The following is a 21,998-nucleotide window of genomic DNA, read 5'->3' as shown; positions in this document are numbered from 1 at the left end:
TTAGGTTCTAGTGAAGATTATGTGAAATGAAAACCGTGGATTGTTTAGATCACACTAAGTGCTCAGAGTTAATTGTTAACTTTAAGCCCAATAATAGTAATAATCGAACCTACACCCCCTGCTTTGGAAGCATGGAGTCTTAACCATTGCACCACCAGAAAAGCATAGCTATTGTTATTCTTTATATTTTATATTACCTTAGCTTCTCTAATCTTCCCAAATTAGAAAGGAACTATTGTTATTTCCATTTTGCAGATAAGGAAATTGAGGCTCAGATCTGTTTCATTACTTTTTCAACTTAAAAACTGATAGGGATAGATAGGAGATGTTTGCATGTAAAGGTTTTAGAGTTGCCTAGTCTATGGGTTGCACAGAGTCGGACACAACTGAAGTGACTTAGCAGCAGCAGCAGAGTTACAGGATGAACCTGGAAAGTAATTTCGGGTGTTGTCAACACCAAATTTGGAATTTAACACTTGCAGGTCTAGGATGGAATGTCCATCACCTAACACAACACAATTCATTGCAGGAATACGAGAATTGCTTCTTTTCTGAACAGCTTTTTGAATAATAATTGACATAAAAACTGCATATTAATTGTATACAATTTGATGAGTCTGGATATCTGCAAACTCTCATGATACCATCACCACAGTCAAAGTAGAAGGCATATCAACACTTCCTAGTTTCTTTATGTCCCTTTGTTGTTGTTATTCTTATTTTGCGGTAACACTTGATACAGGGTCTATTCTCAATAAATTTTAAAGCACACAATACCAGATTGTTAACTACAGTCACTGCTTTGTATAGCAGAACTTTAGATTTTGTTCATTAGCATAACAAGCTTTAGAGTCATTGAATAACAACTTGCCATCTCCACCATCCCTCAGTCCCTGGTAACCACTACTGTATTCTCGGCTTCTGTGAGTTTGACTACTGTAGGTATCTCATATAAGTGGAATCAGGAGGTATTTGTCCTTCTGTGACTGGCTGATTTCACTTGGCATAATGTCCTCCGATTTATCCATGTTGTTGCAAATGGCAGGATTTCCTTTGATTTTAAAGCTGAATACTGTTCCATTGTACATAGCATAGACTACATTTTCTTTATCTACCCATCTGTCATGGACACTTGGTTTGTTTCCACATTTCAGTTATTATGAATAATACTGCAATGAATCTGGGAGTACAGATACGAATGAAGGCTGCAATGCAAAAGTAAAAACAGATAAATGTAGAGTCATGCTTGGGAGACAAACTAACCCATTTTAAACTAAGGAGACAATTACATTCGCGTCAGCTACTCCTGCCTAGAGCTGTCTGTTGGTCTCTTAAAGGAAAAATACTGGATGCCACTGAGATTGCTTCATCTTGGGGGCTTTGGAGCCAAAACAGATCTGAGCTTAAATCTCAGATTTGGTCATTGTTAACATATTAAATCTTTGTTATCCTAGTAAATATCTGTCCCCTAAGTATAAAAAGACACAGGTAACCCAACTACTCCCAGTCTTGTACTTAAGACTGTATGGGATTCTGAGTCATATAAAAAAAGACTTACTCTTCAAGGAATCCGAGACAGTTTCCTGTTAATGCAAGTTAATTTTCAAGACAGGTGTTGTAGGATTCACTTTATTTTCAGGGAAAGACTTGTAAATGGAGGAAAAAAATGTCTTTTCTAACCAAGAGGGGACTAGTACATTTTGCATCTCTTATTCAATCATGCCATCCATTTCAATCAAATCACCACATTTTATCCTCTTACAAAAACATTCAACTTATCCATGTAGAACAGGTTCTAATATGAGCCATCCTGTCACATAAGGGAGATATCATAAGTATTATATAAACTTCCATTTCTGCAAATGTTTCATGGGGATTCTCATGTTACCTACTCCTTAGAGATGGAGAAGATTTGCATTGCCTTCATACACCCCTCAAACTCAGCATGATTTGTTCAAAATTTTACTAGTCAGCATCAGAATAAAAAAAATGGTACATCATGCACAATGATAAACTACCCCATGTGGTTTGGATAAATTAAATACTTTAAGCTTTCAGTCTCCCTAATGATTTGGAAATGAAACAGCCGTGATTTATGACTCTAGCTGATAGGCTAGATCTGAAGTTTACACTTTGAAAAATGCCGTATTTAAATTCTCCTATAAATAAAAAATCATATTGCTCTAAAAATCCAGCCTAATATATGTATGTAATAAATTAGAGATCCTCATATTGGGTGGGGAAATCTTCAAGACTGATGGCTTTCTTCCTTGCAAAAATGCACTGAGGAAACCAGACCTAGGTCTGTGTCTGTTGCTGCCATTTAATCAACAGTGATTGTTCCTCTCTGTCCAATCATTCATTTTCCCATCTCAGTGACCACTGTCAGAGCCACCTGTATCAAGCTGTAAGAGGAACCTGATGTGGTTTTTCTAAAGCCTAGATCAAACTACTTTTAATCAGGCAGTTTCCCAGATCTTGATATGAGTACTATTCTGGGTCCCTTGTGTTTTTTTGTTTGTATGTACAAATGACACAATTGCTCCTGGGCTTGGCTTTGCTTTCCAAAAAATAGAACAGAAGCAGGTGAGAAAAGAGATGCAGCTTGGAGAAAAGCACTTGGAGAGGAGTCAGTTGCCTCGATATCCATTTGACCTTCCTGCCTTGTCACCTTGTGCTAACTTCTTGCCCTCTCTGGGATCTTTATGTTGAAGGGATTGGCCTATTTTACTCCTAAATCCCCTTCTTTCACTGCCAATTATAACCCAATGTTTAGAGTGGAGCCAACTAAATTCACACCCTTTGGCAAATTATTTATTCTCCCTTAGTCCCAATTTTTCCAGGTATAATTTGGAGATAATTATTCCTACTACACAGTATGGTCAGGAAGATTGGACAAGGTAATATATACAAAAAACTTACCACAATTCTGGGCACAAGTAAGTACCCAGTAAAAAGTAGCTGTCTTCATTAATTTTATAATTACTGCTAACAATATTTTCATTATTCTTCTAGATAATAACCTGCCATTAAAGGAAAAAGAAAAGCTATGACCAACATACACAACATATTAAAAAACAAAGACATTACTTTGCTGACAAAGGTCCATCTAGTCAAAGCTATGGTTTTTCCTGTGGTCATGTATGGATGTGAGAGTTGAACTGTAAAGAAAGCTGAGCACTGAAGAATTGATGCTTTTGAACTGTGGTGTTGGAGAAGACTCTTGAGAGTCCCTTGGACTACAAGGAGATTCAACCAGTCAATTCTAAAGAAAATCACTCCTGAATATTCATTGGAAGGACTGATGCTGAACTTGAAACTCCCAATATTTTGGCCACCTGATGTGAAGAACCAACTCATTGGAAAAGACCCTGATGCTGGGAAAGATTGAAGGCGGGAGGAGAAGGAGACGACAGAGGATGAGATGGTTGGATGGCATCACCAACTCGATGGACGTGAGTTTGAGCAAGCTCCAGGAGTTGGTGATGGACAGGGAAGCCTGACATGCTACAGTCCATGGGGTTGCAAAAAGTAGGACACAACTGAGTGACTGAACTGAACTGAAAGGAAAAAGTGAATGTCACAACCTTCAGGAGGGAGGGGGCACCAGAGAAAGATCCTCCTCTTGTACCAATGTCATACATAAGCATCCAAGCCAGAAAGTGTTAAAAGAAATTAAGAGATTTGCTGAGTCTTCATGACCATCAAGACTGACCGGAGGGACTTTCCTGGTGGTCCAGTGGTTAAGAACCTGCTTTGCAGGGCAGGGGACATGGTTCGATCCCAGGTTGGAGAACTAAGATCCTACATGCTGCAGGGCAACTAAGCCAGGGCAACCACGACTACTGAGACCCTGGGTCACAACTAAGACCCAAACCTGCCTCAGCCAAATAAATATATTTTTTAAAAAAGATCCACTGGAAATTACCTAAGACCCCTTCAGTGCGTGTGTTCTCAGTCACTCAGTCATGTCCAACTATTTTTGACCTCAAGGGCTATAGCCCACCAGGACCCTCTGTCCATGGCATTATCCTAGCAAGAAGACTGGAGTGGTTGCCAATTCATCCTCCAGGGGATCTTCCCAACCCAGAGACTGGAGCCACGTCTGTGGCTCCTGCATTGCCAGGTGGGTTCTTTACTGCTGAGCCTCCTGGGAGGCCCTCACAGACCTGGACTCAAATTTCATCTCTGCTACTTACCAGGTTTCGAGGTTGGGCAAGTCATATAACCTCTCTGAGCACAGATATGCTCAAAATGCTACAAAAAGAAGTGGTAATCCCTACTTTATATGGCTGTAGTCAGCATTAAGGAAAACCATGCCTCGTTGCTGCTGTTGTTGTTTAGTTATCAAGTCCTGTTGGACTCTGTGCAACCCCATGGACTGTAGTGCCTACAAAGAACTTAACTTTTTATCCATCTCATAATAATTGCTCAAAAATAAAAGTTGCTATTATTGTTACTCTTGTTGTTATTACTGATTTTCCAGCATGACTTCCCTGCCCCTGCTAAACCCCAAGCCTATCTGTTCTCAATGTTTTCGGATATCCTCAAGGGTCCCCTCACTTCTTGCTTTTACATCACTTGCCCTCCTTCTATTTCCTTAGTTCTGTTTGCTTAGATTTTACAGAAATCCTTCACTTTCTGAGAAGGGCTCTTGTCGCATTTATGATTCATGAGGCCCTGAGTATACAGATGGCATTATATAAATGTTTAATAATCACCATATGGTTCCCCTGGAAATTCTGTCACTTGAGGGATACAGACCGAAATAGATAAAAAGCAGATCTCCATTCTCCTGTTCCCTCCGTCACCATGTTTTCCATGAAACAGAGGGACCCAGAGCAGACCAGCCGGGTAGGTGTTTAGAGACCACTGTATTTAGGAGGGTCATAAAAGATAAATGCCTCCTATACTGGATATTACGCTCTTTTGTGTCCAAAACAGCTCAGTTGCTCCTGTAATATCTCAGTGTCTGTTTTAATTATTCTATTATGTGACATTGTTTTTAGTGGCTGAGACACCATGGAATTTTCAGTAGGGTCCATGTCCATCGTGGTCTCGTCTCATGGCTGTTCCCTTAACGGGCCTTGTGGCAGCCACTTATTTGTGAGGTTCTGCACTTGTGGATGGAGTTGCATAGTAATGGAGAGAGATGGCATGTTTGACAAATGGAAATTGTGATTGTCTGGCCTCCTGACAGTTGTTGATGTGTTCTCCTGACCTGTAAATGTTGCAGCTGACTGATTACAGTAATTGATTGAGAAAACATTTGTCAATAGCTTTCTAATGAAAAACAGAGGTGAGGAGGAGAGATTGCTGGAGCTCCTAGAAGCTGGATTTTGCTTGACAGGGGGAGCACTGAACCCTGTTACAGACAGCACTGAACTCCATATGCTCATGTATAAAATAGAAATGCAATTCATCTGGTCATCATTTGTGGAGCACCTACTATGTGTAAGATCAGAGATCAGAAACTGGTGATTTACAAGTGGAATAGGGCCATCAGCATTTGTCTGGGGGTCCTGCTTAGTTAATCTGTACTGTCCTTTTGTTACAATTGGAGGCAATCTGCCAATATTTAAAATCAGAATATTTCACATTCAAATCTAGATTTCTAGTGTCTCTTGGAAAATGTCAGTATTTGGCAGCATGGGATAATGTTTCGTTGGTCACTATTTGTATAAGCTTGAGTTGCTGCTGCCTCCTGGACATGGGCCCTATGACTCTGAGTATCCCTGTCCCCACCATTCCAACAAGGACTTCCCTGGCAGCTTCCCTGGTGGCCCAGTGGTAAAGAATCCAGCTGCCAATGCAGGAGATGCAAGTTCAGTCCCTGGGTGGGGAAGATCCCCTGAAGAAGGAAATGTCAGCCCACTTCAGTATCCTTGCCTGGGAAATCCCATGGAGGGGTCCCCTTAATCCGCAGGGTCGCAAAGAGTTGGACAAAACTGAGGGGCTGTACGTGCACCATTCCATTACTTCATTCATTAGTGATAACTAGCTGGGCCCTATAGGATTTTCAGTTTGAGGTTCCTGTTTTAGATTCTAAAGACACATGAGAAAATATGATCCCTAGCCCTGGCTTTAAAATACTCACAGTAGTATAACTGCTTGCTGTAGTAAATTTAACTTTCTAGCAAAGAAGGAAGATTAGACATTCTGGCTTATTAAAGATTTTGTATAGTAAGACCATTTGTTATCTGTCATGATGGTTACCATGTGCAAGAAACCATTTTCAATTTCTGTGAAGTACCCTGTGTCTGGTGGTGGCTGGGATTACAGCTGAAGGGGGACGATGGTACATTTGGGCATGATTTGCTGGTGTGTCATCAGGTTGCTGGTGACCTCAAGTGAGTCACTTACTTTCCTAGAAATCCTATTCCTCTAGCTCCAACAGAGTAAAAGATTGGAAAGTGTACCATAAGCTGCATTGCTTTGTATAGTGAACCATAAACTATGGCAAACTGCCTTTATAAATAAAGTTTTATTGAAAACAGCCACATTCTTATTTATATGTATTGTCCATGGCTGTTTTCACATTATGCCAGCAGTGCTGAGTGGCTGCAACAGAAACCACAGAGTACACAAGACCTAAAATATTTATGATTTGGCCCTTTGAGAAAACTTTGCAGACCCCTTCTCTATATAAAAGTTAGGGCTAATAGTAACAATGCACACTATTACTGAACCCGATTTCCTCTCCTTGAAAAGGCATTTCAATATTTGCAGAGTCTATGAGTCATTACAATAACCCCCACTTTTCATCAGATTCCAGATGTGCTAAGATGTGATATGAAGCTTTCTGCTAAAAAGAGCCACTCTTCTCTTTCTGTGGGAGAATTAAGTTCCCAACTTTTCCAAAAGTTTGTGGATGGTACACAGCCATCAATGAAACTTGGTACATAGCCATGAATGAAACTTCGTCCCCAGCCCCACTTCTTTTCTTGGAATGACTTATGGGACCCCTCCATCCCCTGAGACATCAGGGAGTGGGAGTCAAAAGAAGTCTTTTGGAAAAGACTTAAGAAGTACTTAACCTTATGGTGCCTCATTTTCCTCATCTGCACAGTGGGAAAATGGTAAGACCTATCTCACAGAGTATTATAAGAATTAAGTGAGACAATGATCAACAAGACAGGTAGCAGAGGGCAGGGTGCAAATGCCTTCGGTGCAAATAAGTTCGACCAGGTCTGGTGGAATGTGACCGATGTCATTAATTCCGAATCTAAACTTCAGTACAGTGCTTCTCAAACTACAATCACCAGGAACCTGGTTCAGAAAACTGGGCTTATAGGAAAGAATGAAGCAATGTCATTTGCAGCAACATGGTGAACCTAGACAGTGTCGTGTCGAGTGAATTAAATCAGACAGAAAAGGAGAAATAGCCTATTACATCCCTTATGTGCAGAATCTAAAAAGAAATGATACAAATGAACTCATTTATGAAACAGTCTTACAGACTTAGAGAAAGAAGTTATGGTTGCCAGCAGGGAAGAATGGGAGTAAGAGATAGGTAAGGAGTTTGGGATGGACTGCTATATTTAAAATAGATAACCAACAATGCCTGGATGGGAGGGGGTTTGGGGGAGAACGGATATATGTGTATGTATGTCTTTGCTGTCTACCTGAAATTATCATGACATTGTTAATCAGCTATACTCCAGTATGAAAAAAAAAAAGTTAAAAAAAAAAGAAAGAAAGAAAACCCTGGGCTTTGTTATGAATACAGACCCCAAGGCCTCACCCCAAGTTTTTTAAAACAGAATTTGGTCTTTGGGGACCATCAAATTCCCCCAAATGGACTCTTTACTTTAACAGGATCCCCAGATGATTTGGTTGAACCCTAAAATTTGAGAACTGCAGCCATAGGGATAGCAGTTGCCTCTTTCTGCATGTTGTGCCACAAAAACTCTGAAAGAGACAGGGAATTTGTGTCCAACGCCATGCGTGACAGGCCTGATGAGAGCCGGTGGCATGAATTATGAATCTCCTCTTGTCAGAGAAATCCCTTCAGGCAAGAAAACCCTGCGCGGGCTGTTAATGGAGTCGAGATAAACGGAGAACCTGAGGAGTTCCTCCTCCAGACAGATGTCTCAGGAGGCCACTCTCAGCTCACTTCCTGCTCCGATGCCCAAGCCCACTCGGCAGCTAATTTAGTCCAGATGGATCCCCACCCACTGCTCATCACACAGGGGCATTCTGGTGGGTGTTCCCGGGACAGCTTTGCTTCCTCTCTTACGGGTCCTCTTTTAATGGCTGAGGACACGTGTAATGAGGACACTTCAACACGCAGAACTCATAGGGCTCAGTCATAAAATACGTTTTCTTGCTTTTGGGCCTGACTGCTTTCTTAAACCTACTCACAGGGATAATAGAAGCGTGAAATGGCTCAGCGGGCAAAGAATTTGCCTGCAGTGCTGGAGACACAGGAAACCCATGTTCGGTCCCTGGGTCGGGCAGATCCCCTGGAGGATGAAATAGCAACCCACTCCAGAATTCTTGCCTGAAAAATGCTATGGACAGAGGAGCCTGGAGGGCTATAGTCCATGGGGTCATGAAGAGTCAGAGACAACTAAGTGGCTGAGCATCCAGGCATTGGGTGAAATTTCTGGTCATCCCCTGGTCAGATCATTACTATAAGTCTCAAATGAATAATCTCCATACAGAAATTAAAATATTCAGCTGAATAAATTAAAAGCCTTGTTTCTGTTCAAGGATAAGACGCCCCTCCCACCTGGTTCACCCCCAAACCTGAAGCCTATGGTTGGCAGGTAAACATCCTTGGAAAGGCTCACTGCTCACCTTCTCAATGGCCACCTTCTCTACTGGCTACTTTTTATTTTTGATCCTCTGTGCCTTTCAGGTGAGGGTGGAAGAGCAAAGAATGAGAAGTGAAGGGGATAAGAGAGTCCTCGCTTAGCTGGTACTGCTGCAAAATAGCTTTCCTCCCTCTGGGTCCAACAGACAAACCCTAAGAACTCTATACTTTCCAGATCAGCTCCAAAGTGGGCTGAAAGCCCCAACAGAACCTGTCTATTGCAACTTCAATTACATGAGACACAGGTTCATCCAAGCCCCTGGATAGAGCTCTACACTTATTCCTATTCCACACACATAGACACACGCTTGGGTTGCCTCATGGGTAGGTGTTAAAAGAGCTTGAGGCCAGCTCTCCCTCCCACATGTCCATATCTGACCCAGAGGACATTCAGGCATCTTTTTTGCCCTAACAAACTGACTGGGTGCAGGAAGGTGGAGTCATTCCCTTTCATTCAGGAGTCCCCTGGAGGGAGTCAGGCATCAACTCACGATACAGCCACAGCTCCCAGTGACACACATAAAGCTTTCTGAGTGGTCCCATGGAAGCCTCCTCTCACTAGGCTTGCACCAAAGGGCAGATCCTCCCAAAATCACTCCTTAGAGAGGGACTTGCAGGCTTTCAACAGCTCTCTGAAATTATCCTCACATAATTCTCTCTCTCCATTTGCTCCCAATCACTTTAAGTTCCACTGGAGAGAGAAGGTTTTTTAAATTAATGAAAGTGATTGTCAGCTATTTCTTTTGAAATTCTTCGATGTCGATGTCTGACATCTGCTGAATCTTAACCTCATTAGTTGAAACTTCCAACAAATGAATCATCAGTTGTTTCTATCGTCATGATGTCTTTTTCAGGATTATTCTTGAGAAATGCACTTCCCTGAATAAAACATGTAATAAAAATTATGAAATCAATCCTCTAGAAAAATGACAGGAACATACTAAATATTGAGGTTAGCTTGGACTCCCAGTTTAGGCTCAACCTCAGCAAAATTCTAGAGTGATGCCAACACATGCAGACATCTGGATTATTCCATTTTTTACACTAGGTCAGCCCCACCATGGATGCTGTGTTACCTCTAGCTTGCCCTTTGCCATCCTGCAGTGTGACTGCTTCCTGCCTTTCTTACCAGACCGAGAATTCCTGAGAACACACCTGTATCTTATCTCAATATCTCCAAATACTAGCAGAGTCATCACGTAGAAGGTTCTACATAAATATTGTTGTTTAGTTGCTAAGTTGTGTCTGACTCTTTTGTGACCCCATGGACTGTAGCCCACCAGTCTCTTCTGTCCATAAGATTTCCAGAGCAAGAATACTGGAATGGGTTGCCATTTCCTTCTCCAAGGGATCTTCCTGACCCAGGGATCAAATCTGTGTCTTCCGCATTGGCAGGCAAATTCTTTAGCACTGAGCCACCAGAGAAGCCCTGTTTTGTAGAATAAAAATATCTTTTTTTTCCATACTCACCTTGGAACAGTCCCTTTAGCCACAGTGAGGTAGAAATGACTGCTAGCAACTTAAAGGCAGACCTATGACTCTATCAAAGCATTAAGGGAAAGGTATAGAGTCGATAGTCAAATCAGAGGGGTCAGCCTTTCTTATCTAAAATCATACCATGAGTGGGCACACCAACAAAGAAGGGCCCTCACCCTCTTACATTTTATTGTACACATCCAGGTACATCCAGGCGCCCACCCAGAACACATTCACTACATGAGCTAGGCAGCGATCTGTCTAAGCACAGATTTCTTGCTTGCTGGCTGCCTATTCCTTTTTTTCAGAACGCATCCTTCCTGCTACTTCTCAGAGATCGTTGGGCTGTGCAGAGATAAGACAAAGCAAGTGGGACAAGGGAAGGCTATCGCTCTCCTGCGGTGAAAGTCAGCCACAGACTGGAAGGATTTGACAAAGCTCCAGAAAGCGGCATCTACACCTGTGAAAACAGGTTTTCTTCTCCTGAGAATCACATTGCTTTACTGCACTGTTCACTTGCTCTGCACTCGCAGCATTTTGTTCATCCTTCAAGCAAAGCATTTATCATGCTCTGTTATGAGTAGCTCACGCATGCCTGTCCCTTTGAGGCCTGGAGCTTTGGAGGTGGAGGAGTTCTGTCTTCTTTGTCTTAGAAAGCTGAGTATTTAAAACACATAACTTTTGTTGGACACTAATGTTTGTTGGATGGATGGATGGATGGATGGATGGATTTGTCTCTTGCCTATTTGCTATGTAGGCATTAGAACCACACAGTGTCTCTGGCTTCCCTCAAAACTGAACAGTGTTGGAGAAGGATCTGGAAATAATACTATTCTTTACCAACTGCAGCAGCAATATCTCACAATGGCATAATGTTTTGAAATGTACATGTGTTCAAGGGAGTAATTTTTATATTTAATTTCCCTTGATATTAGCATGGGAACTATGTATCCAAAGTCCACATTCTTTTTACCTCAACATTCCTTCATTCATCTATTCATTTATTGTCACTTGGTCTGTTATTCTTTCAGTTAGCATTTAGAGGAAACCTGTGGCTTAACTCCTGGAACAGGAAGTGTCTACAGAAAGGAATAGTGACCTCGAGAGGTCGATGAACCTCCCTAGGAAGACAGCTGTGTGGACCTACGTGTGAAGGACAAATCTCTTTGGAACAAACCAGCTTGAGGCTATCGCAGCACCTCAGGTTGCAAATACAGGGACTGATTATTCAAACTTCTTTGTTCTGGTCCCTGTGACTTCACAGAAGGACATGCCACATAAATGATGCTGTGAGCAGCCCACTGTAGTCTTCTAACCTAAAAGGAAAGCCACATGCGAGGGCACTTGCTCCCATTCTAGTCAAAGATGAGGACAGGGGGTCAGGTAGGGTTTTCTTTGGGGGAAGGACTACCTGGGAGAGACAGAAGGGCAAAGGCAGTTTTAGTGGAGAAGCAAGAGTTACCTCTTGAGCACAGTGAAAGGAGTGTCTTTGTCTTGCTTGGTCCCCCAAACAACTCACCCTTTGTGATCAAACCTGCTAGCAGCTCCTGCCTGGAGAACTGGAGGAGCCTGTCATCTCTGCAGACAGAGGGAGGCAGCCAGCGCCCGAGGCAGTGCAGTCACCAGAGGAGAAGAGAACAGCCACCTTTCCTTCCTCTCACCTCGACAGCCTCCTGTTTCAGGTGCAGCCCTGCCTCATCAGAGATGCATGCCATCCCACCATCTGGCCTCCGAATGTTGACATTCAGGGAATTCTGTGTTCATCTCTTTGTCCACTCCTGGATCCTTCACCCAGCTTGGAGCAGCAGTTGGGTTCCAACCTACATTTTCAGCTTCATCACTTGCCAGGACGTGCGGCTCATGACCCTTTGTTGTAATCACAGCAGGCCCCTTACCTCTGGGCCTTTTCTCATGTAGGTACCTCTGCCTGGGATTCTCTTTGCACTTCGTCCTTTTGGAAAAGTCCTACACAGGTGTCAACTCTGCTAAGAAGACTTCCCACCGTACTGGGGAATAGAGTCATTTTTATAAAATTAAAGAAGAAACCTCTACCACTTACTTTTATGATTTCATTCCTATTGCACTCATTTTGGGAGCTTAAATCATCTTTACATATTGTTTCTGGTGCCCCCTCCTCCAGGATGTCTTCCTGGTGTCCTTGCTCTTTATCCTGGGTCTGAGACCAGTAGAGCTGCCCTCTTTCATGTGCCCAGTGATGCTCATGCTACTGGCCCAAGGATCACACTTTGAGAACAACTGGCCTACACTTACCTCAAGCATGAGCCTCTCCTTGAACTTACAGCACGTGTTGTAAATTAGTTGTTTATAATACCATCTCTCCAACTCAGTCAGTAAGGCAATGTCAGATAATGATAAGTATCACAAAGAAAGTAAATCACAATATGGTAGTTATCTATTGTTTTGTAACAAATTACCCCAAAACTTACTTAAGACAACAGATGTTAGCTCATAGCTTCTGCAGGTCAGGAATCTGGAAAGAGCTTAGCTAGATGGTTCTGGCTCACAGCCTCATGCAGTTTCAGACAGCTGGGTCCAGAGCCTCATCAGAAGACTCAACTGGGAGAGGAACCTGTTCCAAGTTCACACATGTGGTTGGCGGCAGATCTTGCTTCCTCACTGGTTGCTGCAGACTCTTCAGTTGCTCTCCTCTCCACATAGAACCACTCCACTGGATGCATTAATGTCCCCAAAACATGACAGCTGGCTTCCCCTAGAACAAACGATCTGAAAGAGATACAATACCCAAGGTGGAAGCCATGGTCATTTACAACCTAACCCTAGAAATGAGATAGCATCAAGTTTTCCATATGCAATTGGTCACACACATAGACCAACTCTAGCTCAACTAGCTCAACATGTAATGGGACCACAACATGCGTGTGATGACTAGAGGTGATGCTCATTGAATGATGGCAACAGCGCAGGGCCAGTGATAGGGAAAGGGGTCATCCTGTTTATTTAAGGTGTCTAGAGAAGATCATTCTGAAGGGTTGCTGTGAAAACTGAGACCTAGGTGAAGAAAAGCAGTCAGCTGTGTAAAGACATAGGGGTCAGCTTTTCCAGACAGAGGAAAAGCAAAGACCCTGAGGCAGAAATGAGCTTGGTGCATTTGAAGAAAAGAAAGTAAGGTTGTAGCAGAACCTACAAGGAGTCAGAAGGATAGCCATCACTATTAATATCAACATCAGTAACATTTTTAGAAATACCTGATGTGCTCAGGGTCCCTTTGGCAGTAAGGAAAATGCATCATTCCTAATTTCAAAGAACCGGTCTTCTTGTTGAAAAACATTCAGTGTTTCTTAATTAGCGGAACAAGAAAGAAATTTTAGATAATTCAGTATCAATACATTCCCATTACCACATCCACCATTTCTTCTTATATAACTTTCCAATTCTTTCCAATCAACCTAACAGTGAGGATTTGAGGGGAAAAAAATGTACATTGATTGAATGAAGCTAAATCCATGCTTTATATTCATCAAAGTCAATGAGCTAGGACCTTTCCAATATCAGAGAGCACATGACCCAGAATCAAACAAAGCTGGTAGTTCTATCTGCACACATATGGACACCTTATCTTTGACAAAGGAGGCAAGAATATACAATGGAGTAAAGACAATCTCTTTAACAAGTGGTGCTGGGAAAACTGGTCAACCACTTGTAAAAGAATGAAACTAGATCACTTTCTAACACCGCACACAAAAATAAACTCAAAATGGATTAAAGATCTAAATGTAAGACCAGAAACTATAAAACTCCTAGAGGAGAACATAGGCAAAACACTCTCAGACATAAATCACAGCAGGATCCTCTATGATCCACCTTCCAGAATTCTGGAAATAAAGGCAAAAATAAACAAATGGATCTAATTAAAATTAAAAGCTTCTGCACAACAAAGGAAAATATAAGCAAGGTGAAAAGACAGCCTTCTGAATGGGAGAAAATAATAGCAAATGAAGCAACTGACAAACAACTAATCTCAAAAATATACAAGCAACTTATGCAGCTCAATTCCAGAAAAATAAACGACCCAATCAAAAAATGGGCCAAAGAACTAAATAGACGTTTCTCCAAAGAAGACATACGGATGGCTAACAAACACATGAAAAGATGCTCTACATCACTCATTATCAGAGAAATGCAAATCAAAACCACAATGAGGTACCACTTCACACCCGTCAGAATGGCTGCGATCCAAAAATCTGCAAGCAATAAATACTGGAGTGGGTGTGGAGAAAAGAGAACCCTGCTACACTGTTGGTGGGAATGCAAACTAGTACAGCCACTATGGAGAACAGTGTGGAGATTAAAGAGACACATGTACCCCAATGTTCATCGTAGCACTGTTTATAATAGCCAGGACATGGAAACAACCTAGATGTCCATCAGCAGATGAATGGATAAGAAAGCTGTGGTACATATACACAATGGAGTATTACTCAGCCGTTAAAAAGAATTCATTTGAATCAGTTCTGATGAGATGGATGAAACTGGAGCCGATTATACAGAGTGAAGTAAGCCAGAAAGAAAAACACCAATACAGTATACTAACACATATATATGGAATTTAGAAAGATGGCAATGACGACCCTGTATGCAAGACAGGAAAAAAGACACAGCTGTGTATAATGGACTTTGGGACTCAGAGGGAGAGGGAGAGGGTGGGATGATTTGGGAGAATGGCATTCTATCATGTATACTATCATGTAAGAATTGAATCACCAGTCTATGTCTGACGCAGGATTACAGCATGCTTGGGGCTGGTGCATGGGGATGACCCACAGAGATGTTATGGGGAGGGAGGTGGGAGGGGGGTTCATGTTTGGAAACACATGTAAGAATTAAAGATTTTAAAATTAAAAAAAAAAAAAGTAAAAAAAAAACATTAAAAAAATTAAAAAACAAAGCTGGAAGAGACCTCGAAGATCATTCCATCCTTCCCACTTCAACACTGACTTGATTTAAAAAATAAAAATAAAAAGAGGAAACTGAAAGCGGTGAGCTGAGAAACCAGTCCTCCATCCACTGAGTTAATTGACTTAATGAGCACCCATCACTTGCATGGTGCTCGGGGTAGAAGACTGACTGAAATCTAGCCTCTGGATTTCTAAGGCAGCCTGATTTCCATAACCAGAGGTTGCCTTAGGTGTGGGAGGGAGCAAAGAAAGAGGAAGGAAGAGGCTAAGAAGCAGCCTCCTGGCTCTCCTTTCCTTTACCAGAGCAGGATGCCTTCACTGACGACGTGTTCCATTTCTAAATACATCTCCTGCTAAAAGAAGTGTGAAAACCACTTCACCCCACCATCCTCTCTTTTCTGATACTATAGCCCAGGAGTCAGCCAACTCCACCCCAAGGGCCCAATCCAGCCCACCGCCTGCTTTTGTATGATGTGTGAGCCAAGAGTGGTTTTTGCATTTGCAGGTGGTGAAAATTAAAAAAACAAACAAACAAACAAACAAAGGAAAAATAGTATTCTGTTACATAAGGAAATCAGATGAAATACAAATCTCAGTCTCCATAAATAAGGTTAGAAGGAGACACATCTTCATTTAAGAATTGCTGGTGGCAAGTGTTGGTGCTACAATGGCAGAGTCGAGTGAGCTGTGACAGACCCTTTGGCCACAAGCTTGAAATATTTACAGTCTGGCCCCTCAGAGAAATGTCTGTTGACCCTGGTATTTCCAAGTGTCTGATGTACGCCTTCATCCTTCCTTCACATCCTCCTTTCTCTTTCTATCCCACTTCTTCCCAGCAAAACTTTACTATAGGTTTGTTTTCAGAATACAGTTACCTGGGACATACAGGTTGGTCATGAATGCTAGTGTATTTTGGTTTGTGACTTGGGGACATTTAATACTATAGGGTTAGGTTCCTGACTCAAATCACCCAAATGCCTATCTGCTCTTCTAAGAGAATCTTATAGTCAGAGCAGCAGAAGGAACATCCCATGGCTCCCAAAGGTAGCATGTGCTAGATAACAAACATTGTTCTTTTCCTTTTACTTTAAGCCATGAAAAGCCAGGTTACAGAAGGAGCAGAGCAGAGTACAGAGACAACAGCCCCACCCCACAGCTTACTCGAGTCCCAAACAGCTCGCTAGGTGGACAGAAGAGGAGAAGGAGGATTGTTCTCTTTGTTGCAAGAGTGGGTCACTAGAAAGGGTTCATTACTAGTGATCATATGGCCTGAAGCATCAGCCGATGGCTTTTACATGCATCTGAAGACAGAAAGACTGTGTTTTAAAGGAGTTTTCACTGCTCACCAAAGGTGTGCAAATTAAGACTATATCAAAGTATAACTTTTATATCTGCTAAAATAACTTTAGAGAAAATTATAAAATTATAAAGCCCAGTGCTTGTAAGACTATAGGGGAAAAGGAACACAAATATATTGAAAAAATATCATTTTAGAGATCAAATCAGTAAAATAAATTGAGTCAACATACTATGCCTTTTCATGAAGAAATTCTCCTGGCAACTCATGCTAAAGCACAAATTCAAAAGAAGAAGGGGGAAAAAAAAAAAAAAACCTGTACAAGGAAAGTTACTGTAGCATATTTACAGTTTGCTATTTAATAAAAAGAAAAAAATCCATTCCCAAGCTTTATATGCCTGATAAAATGTTTTGATTAATTAAATTATGGTAAACTAACCCTATGGAAATACCTTGCAGTCATTTGAATGACCATGTTGCAATATAAAATTTTCCTTTTAAAAGTTATATTAAAGTAGAAAAAATAGAACATTTTATATATGTTGCAGTTAATGTAAAAATATGCATGCCTTTAACTAAAATTGGGAAATGAAATTTCTAACAGTTCTTGGTTAGGCCTGGGGAGAACATGAGCAAGTACTTTTCTGTTTTAGTTGCCATGAAAGTCATCGTAATAAACCCTTTGTTTTACTATTAAGCCCACATTTTTATAAAAGAAGAGGACAAGGCAAAAGAAGGGTGAGGACTGGTGTTTGTGACCTTATTTTTAGAGACACTGAGCAACAACATTTTATTTGAGAAAGGCTGGAGAATAACTCCTGGGGGCACCTCTCAAGCCTGTGACACACAGAACAGGATCTGAGTGGGGAACAGGCTGGGTTCTACCCACGAGCTCCTGTAGCCATGGTATCCATAGAGACAGACGCCCCTGATGGCAGGCAGTGATGGGGGCCACTTGAGAAAGTGACGCAGCAGGGCCAGATGGTATTTATTCAAGAGCTCATTTACTTGGACCAACTAAGATACGAAATAGCAGGGATTCTGACAAGGACATGCGATACCTCATTTCTTTGAAGATTAAGAAGCTGAAAACGCACTATCTGCCTCAGAGAGACCAGGGAAGGCGGAGAGAAGCTCAGAGGGCTATGGGCAGAGCCCATTCTCTGGGTTGACAGAGACAGAAAGAAGTCTATCCTATGTTACGGGTTGAATTGTGTCCCTCACTGAAAGCAAAGAATACGCGGCAGTCGTAAGTCCTAGTACCTTAGAAGGTGACCTTATGTGGAATCAGGGTCATTGCAAATGTAATTTGTCAGCATGAGGTGAGGCCATACCAGAGTGGACTGGGCCTTAATCCAATGTGAATGACATCCTTAGAAAAAGAGGAGAGCCCCCCCCACACACAGAATGCCATCTGATGACAGACGCAGAGCTGCAGTGATGGAGATGCCAGCCAGGGGATGCCCAGGCTGGCTGGCTGTCACCAGACGCCAGGAGGAACTGAGGAAGGATCCCCTACAGGTTTCAGCGGGAGGGTGACACTGCTTATGCCTTGATTTTGGACTTTTAGCCTCCACCACTCTGAGACAAAATTTCTGTTGTTGTCAGCCACCCAGTTTGTGGAACTTTGTTATGGCAGCCCTAGCTAGAAGCCTAAAATATACCCTAAAACCACCCTCGCTGAGTTGGGGCTTTCCTGGTGGCCCAGAGGATAAAGCATCTGCCTGCAATGCAGGAGACCTGGGTTCAATCCCTGGGTTGGGAAGATCCCCTGAGAAGGAAATGGCAACCCACTCCAGCATTCTTGCATGGAGAATCCCATGGACAGAGGAGCTTGGCAGACTACGGTCCACTGGGTCGCAAATAGTCGGACACGACTGAGCCACTTCACTCACTTCACTTTCACCCTAGCTGAGGGGATCTGCTGAGCAGGCAACTTTTCCTTAATGATCCTTTGGATTGCTAGACCTGGCTTCAGCTTGGGTCTTACTGAGGTAGGGAACAAGTAGAAATAACCTAGCAATTGGAGACCCAGTTTAGGCTTACGGTAGGGTGGACTCATTGGAAAAAAACCTGGTGCTGAGAAAGATTGAAGGGCAGAAGGAGAAGGGGGCGACAGAGGACTAGATGGTTGGATGTCATCACCGACTCAATGGACATGAGTTTGAGCCAACTCAGGGAGAGAGTGAAAGACAGGGAGGCCTGGCATGCTGCACTCCACGGTTGCAAAGAGTCGGACATGACTTAGCAACTGAACAACAACAGAGCAGAAACGTGGGCTTTGAGCTGGGCACCTTCCCCACCCAGCAGGATGCAAGTGTTTAATAGCAGAGAGCAGAGGAGTGAAGTCACAAATATGAAGCGTGTGGTGTGTGCACTGGCTCAGCGCAAGGCTCTGAGCTACATCACTCGACAACCCGTGATGCTACAATAAGGTACTTAACCTCTCCGAGTCTCAGTTACCTGATCTGTAAAATCCCACTCCACAGGTTATTGAGAGGAGTAAGTGACTTAATACCTATAAAGTGCCTAGAATTGTAACCAGCACACAGTAGGTTCATAATAAATATTGCCTGCACATTTCCAAGTATACTATCACATTTGATCTCTTAACAATTCCATGATGGAGATTTTATTAGGTTTATGAGTAAAGATGCTGAGACTGAAAAGGTGAAAGATGATATACCCTAAGTCACAGACAAAACAGCATGGCAACGAGAGATTCAACTGAGGCAAGAAGGAGGCAATGGAAGACAAAGCAGGATGTGAGACGTGAGTCTGGGGCCTTCTAGTAAGTCAATCCAACTCCGAGCTGGGTCGCCGGGCTCCATGGTTCGTCTTCCGCCACTCCTTCATGGTCCTGATGTCCTAATGTCTGGTGGACCTGTCACCAACCCCCTGCACAGCCTTCAGGAAGTTAGTCACTATTCTTAATCAACACCCAGAGTTCCTCAACCTCAGCACCACTGGTGTTTCAGATCAAGTAATTATTTCAGTGGGAAGCTGTCCTGGTCATCGTAAGGTACTTGTAGCATTCCTGGTTTCAACAAACTAGAAGCCAGTAGCACCCTCCCCTAATCAAGATGAGTACCAATGTTCCCAGACATTTTCAAATGTTCCCTGGGAGGCAAAAGTGTCCCCAGTGGAGAATTACTGACCTACACCATAGGATTAAAGTCACCTGCAAAACAGTTTCATTGAGCCATTCTGAGGAGCAGATTTGATAAACATGTTTTTATCTTTAAAAAGAAAGAGAATGCATTTGCCAATGTCTTAGAAGACAAATTTAATATTTATTAGTTGTTGTTTGCCAAGTTCAAAAAGAAAGGAGCAGAAAACATCTCTTTCATTCAAAAAGATCACAAACGAGGAAGGGAAGGAGGAAAGCGGGCAAAGGCAAGGAGCATTGTTAGGGTCGTAAAGGCCTAGAAAGAAATTGCCCTCAATTGAGTCAATAAGTGGACTCTATAAAGAAAGTCCCCATGTCCAAGGAGTGGTGGCTGCACAGGTGCAGGAGGGCTGAGAGGAGCTACTCCACATTCAAGGTCAGGAGGAGAGGCTGTGAGGAGATACCCCTCATCCAAGGTAAGGAGCAGCGGCTGCGCTTTGCTGGAGCAGCCGTGAAGAGATACCCCATGTCCAAGGTAAGAGAAAGCCAAGTAAGATGGTAGGTGTTGCAAGAGGGCATCAGACGGCAGACACACTGAAACCATATTCACAGAAAACTAGTCAATCTAATCACATGGACCACAGCTTTATCTAACTCAATGAAACAAAGCCATGCCGTGTCAGGCCACCCAAGACGGGTGGGTCATGGTGGAGAGGTCTGACAGAATGTGGTCCACTGGAGAAGGGAATGGCAAACCACTTCAGTATTCTTGCCTTGAGAACCCCAGGAACAGTATGAAAAGGCAAAATGATAGGATACTGAAAGAGGAACTCCCCAGGTTGGTAGGTGCCCAATATGCTACTGGAGACCAGTGGAAAAATAACTCCAGAAAGAATGAAGGGATGGAGCCAAAGCAAAAACAATACCCAATTGTGGATGTGACAATATGTGGATGTGGTGTTAGAAGAAAGGTCCGATGCTGTAAAGAGCAATATTGCATAGGAACCTGGAGTGTCAGGTCCAGGAATCAAGGCAAATTGGAAGTGGTCAAACAGGAGATGGCAAGGGTGAACGTTGACATTCTAGGAATCAGCAAACTAAAATGGACTGGAATGGGTGAATTTAACTCAGATGACCATTATATCTACTACTGCAGGCAGGAATCCCTCAGAAGAAATGGAGTAGCCATCATGGTCAACAAAAGAGTCCGAAATGCAGTACTTGGATGCAGTCTCAAAAACGACAGAATGATTTCTGTTTCCAAGGCAAACCATTCAATATCACAGTAATCCAAGTATATGCCCCAACCACTAATGCTGAAGAAGCTGAATTTGAACGGTTCTATGAAGACCTACAAGACCTTTTAGAACTAACACTCAAAAAAGATGTCCTTTTCATTATAGGGGACTGGAATGCAAAAGTAGGAAGTCAAGAAACACCTGGAGTAACAGGAAAATTTGGCCTTAGAATACAGAATGAAGCAGGGCAGAGGCTAACAGAGTTTTGCCAAGAGAACACACTGGTCATAGAAAACACCCTCTTCCAACAACACAAGAGAAGACTGTACACATGGACATCACCAGGTGGCCAACACCAAAATCAGATTGATTATATTCTTTGCAGCCAAAGTTGGAGAAGCTCTACACAGTCAGTGTAAACAAGACCAGGAGCTGACTGTGGCTCAGATCATGAACTCCTTACTGCCAAATTCAGACTTAAATTGAAGAAAGTAGGGAAAACCACTAGACCATTCAGTTATGACTTAAATCAAATCCCTTATGATTATACAGTGGAAGTGAGAAATAGATTTAAGGGCCTAGATCTGATAGATAGAGTGCCTGATGAACTATGGACAGAGATCTGTGACATTGTACAGGAGACAGGAATCAAGACCATCCCCATGGAAAAGAAATGCAAAAAAGCAAAATGGCTGTCTGGGGAGGCCTTACAAATAGCTGTGAAAAGAAGAGAAGTGAAAAGCCAAGGAGAAAAGGAAAGATATAAGCATCTGAATGCAGAGTTCCAAAGAATAGCAAGAAGAGATAAGAAAGCCTTCTTCAGTGATCAATGCAAAGAAATGGAGGAAAACAACAGAATGGGAAAGACTAGAGATCTCTTCAAGAAAATTAGAGATACCAAGGGAACATTTCATGCAAAGATTGGCTCAATAAAGGAGAGAAATGGTATGGACCTAACAGAAGCAGGAGATATTAAGAAGAGATGGCAAGAATACACAGAAGAACTGTACAAAACAGATCTTCATGACCAAGATAATCAAAATGGTGTGATCACTCACCTAGAGCCAGACATCCTGGAATATGAAGTCAAGTGGGCCTTAGAAAGCATCACTAAGAACAAAGC

This window comes from Capricornis sumatraensis, chromosome 11, assembly GCF_032405125.1.
Source record: "Capricornis sumatraensis isolate serow.1 chromosome 11, serow.2, whole genome shotgun sequence".
Lineage (NCBI taxonomy): Eukaryota > Metazoa > Chordata > Mammalia > Artiodactyla > Bovidae > Capricornis > Capricornis sumatraensis.
The sequence above is the reverse complement of the archived record's forward strand: the minus strand, read 5'-3'. Positions refer to the sequence as shown.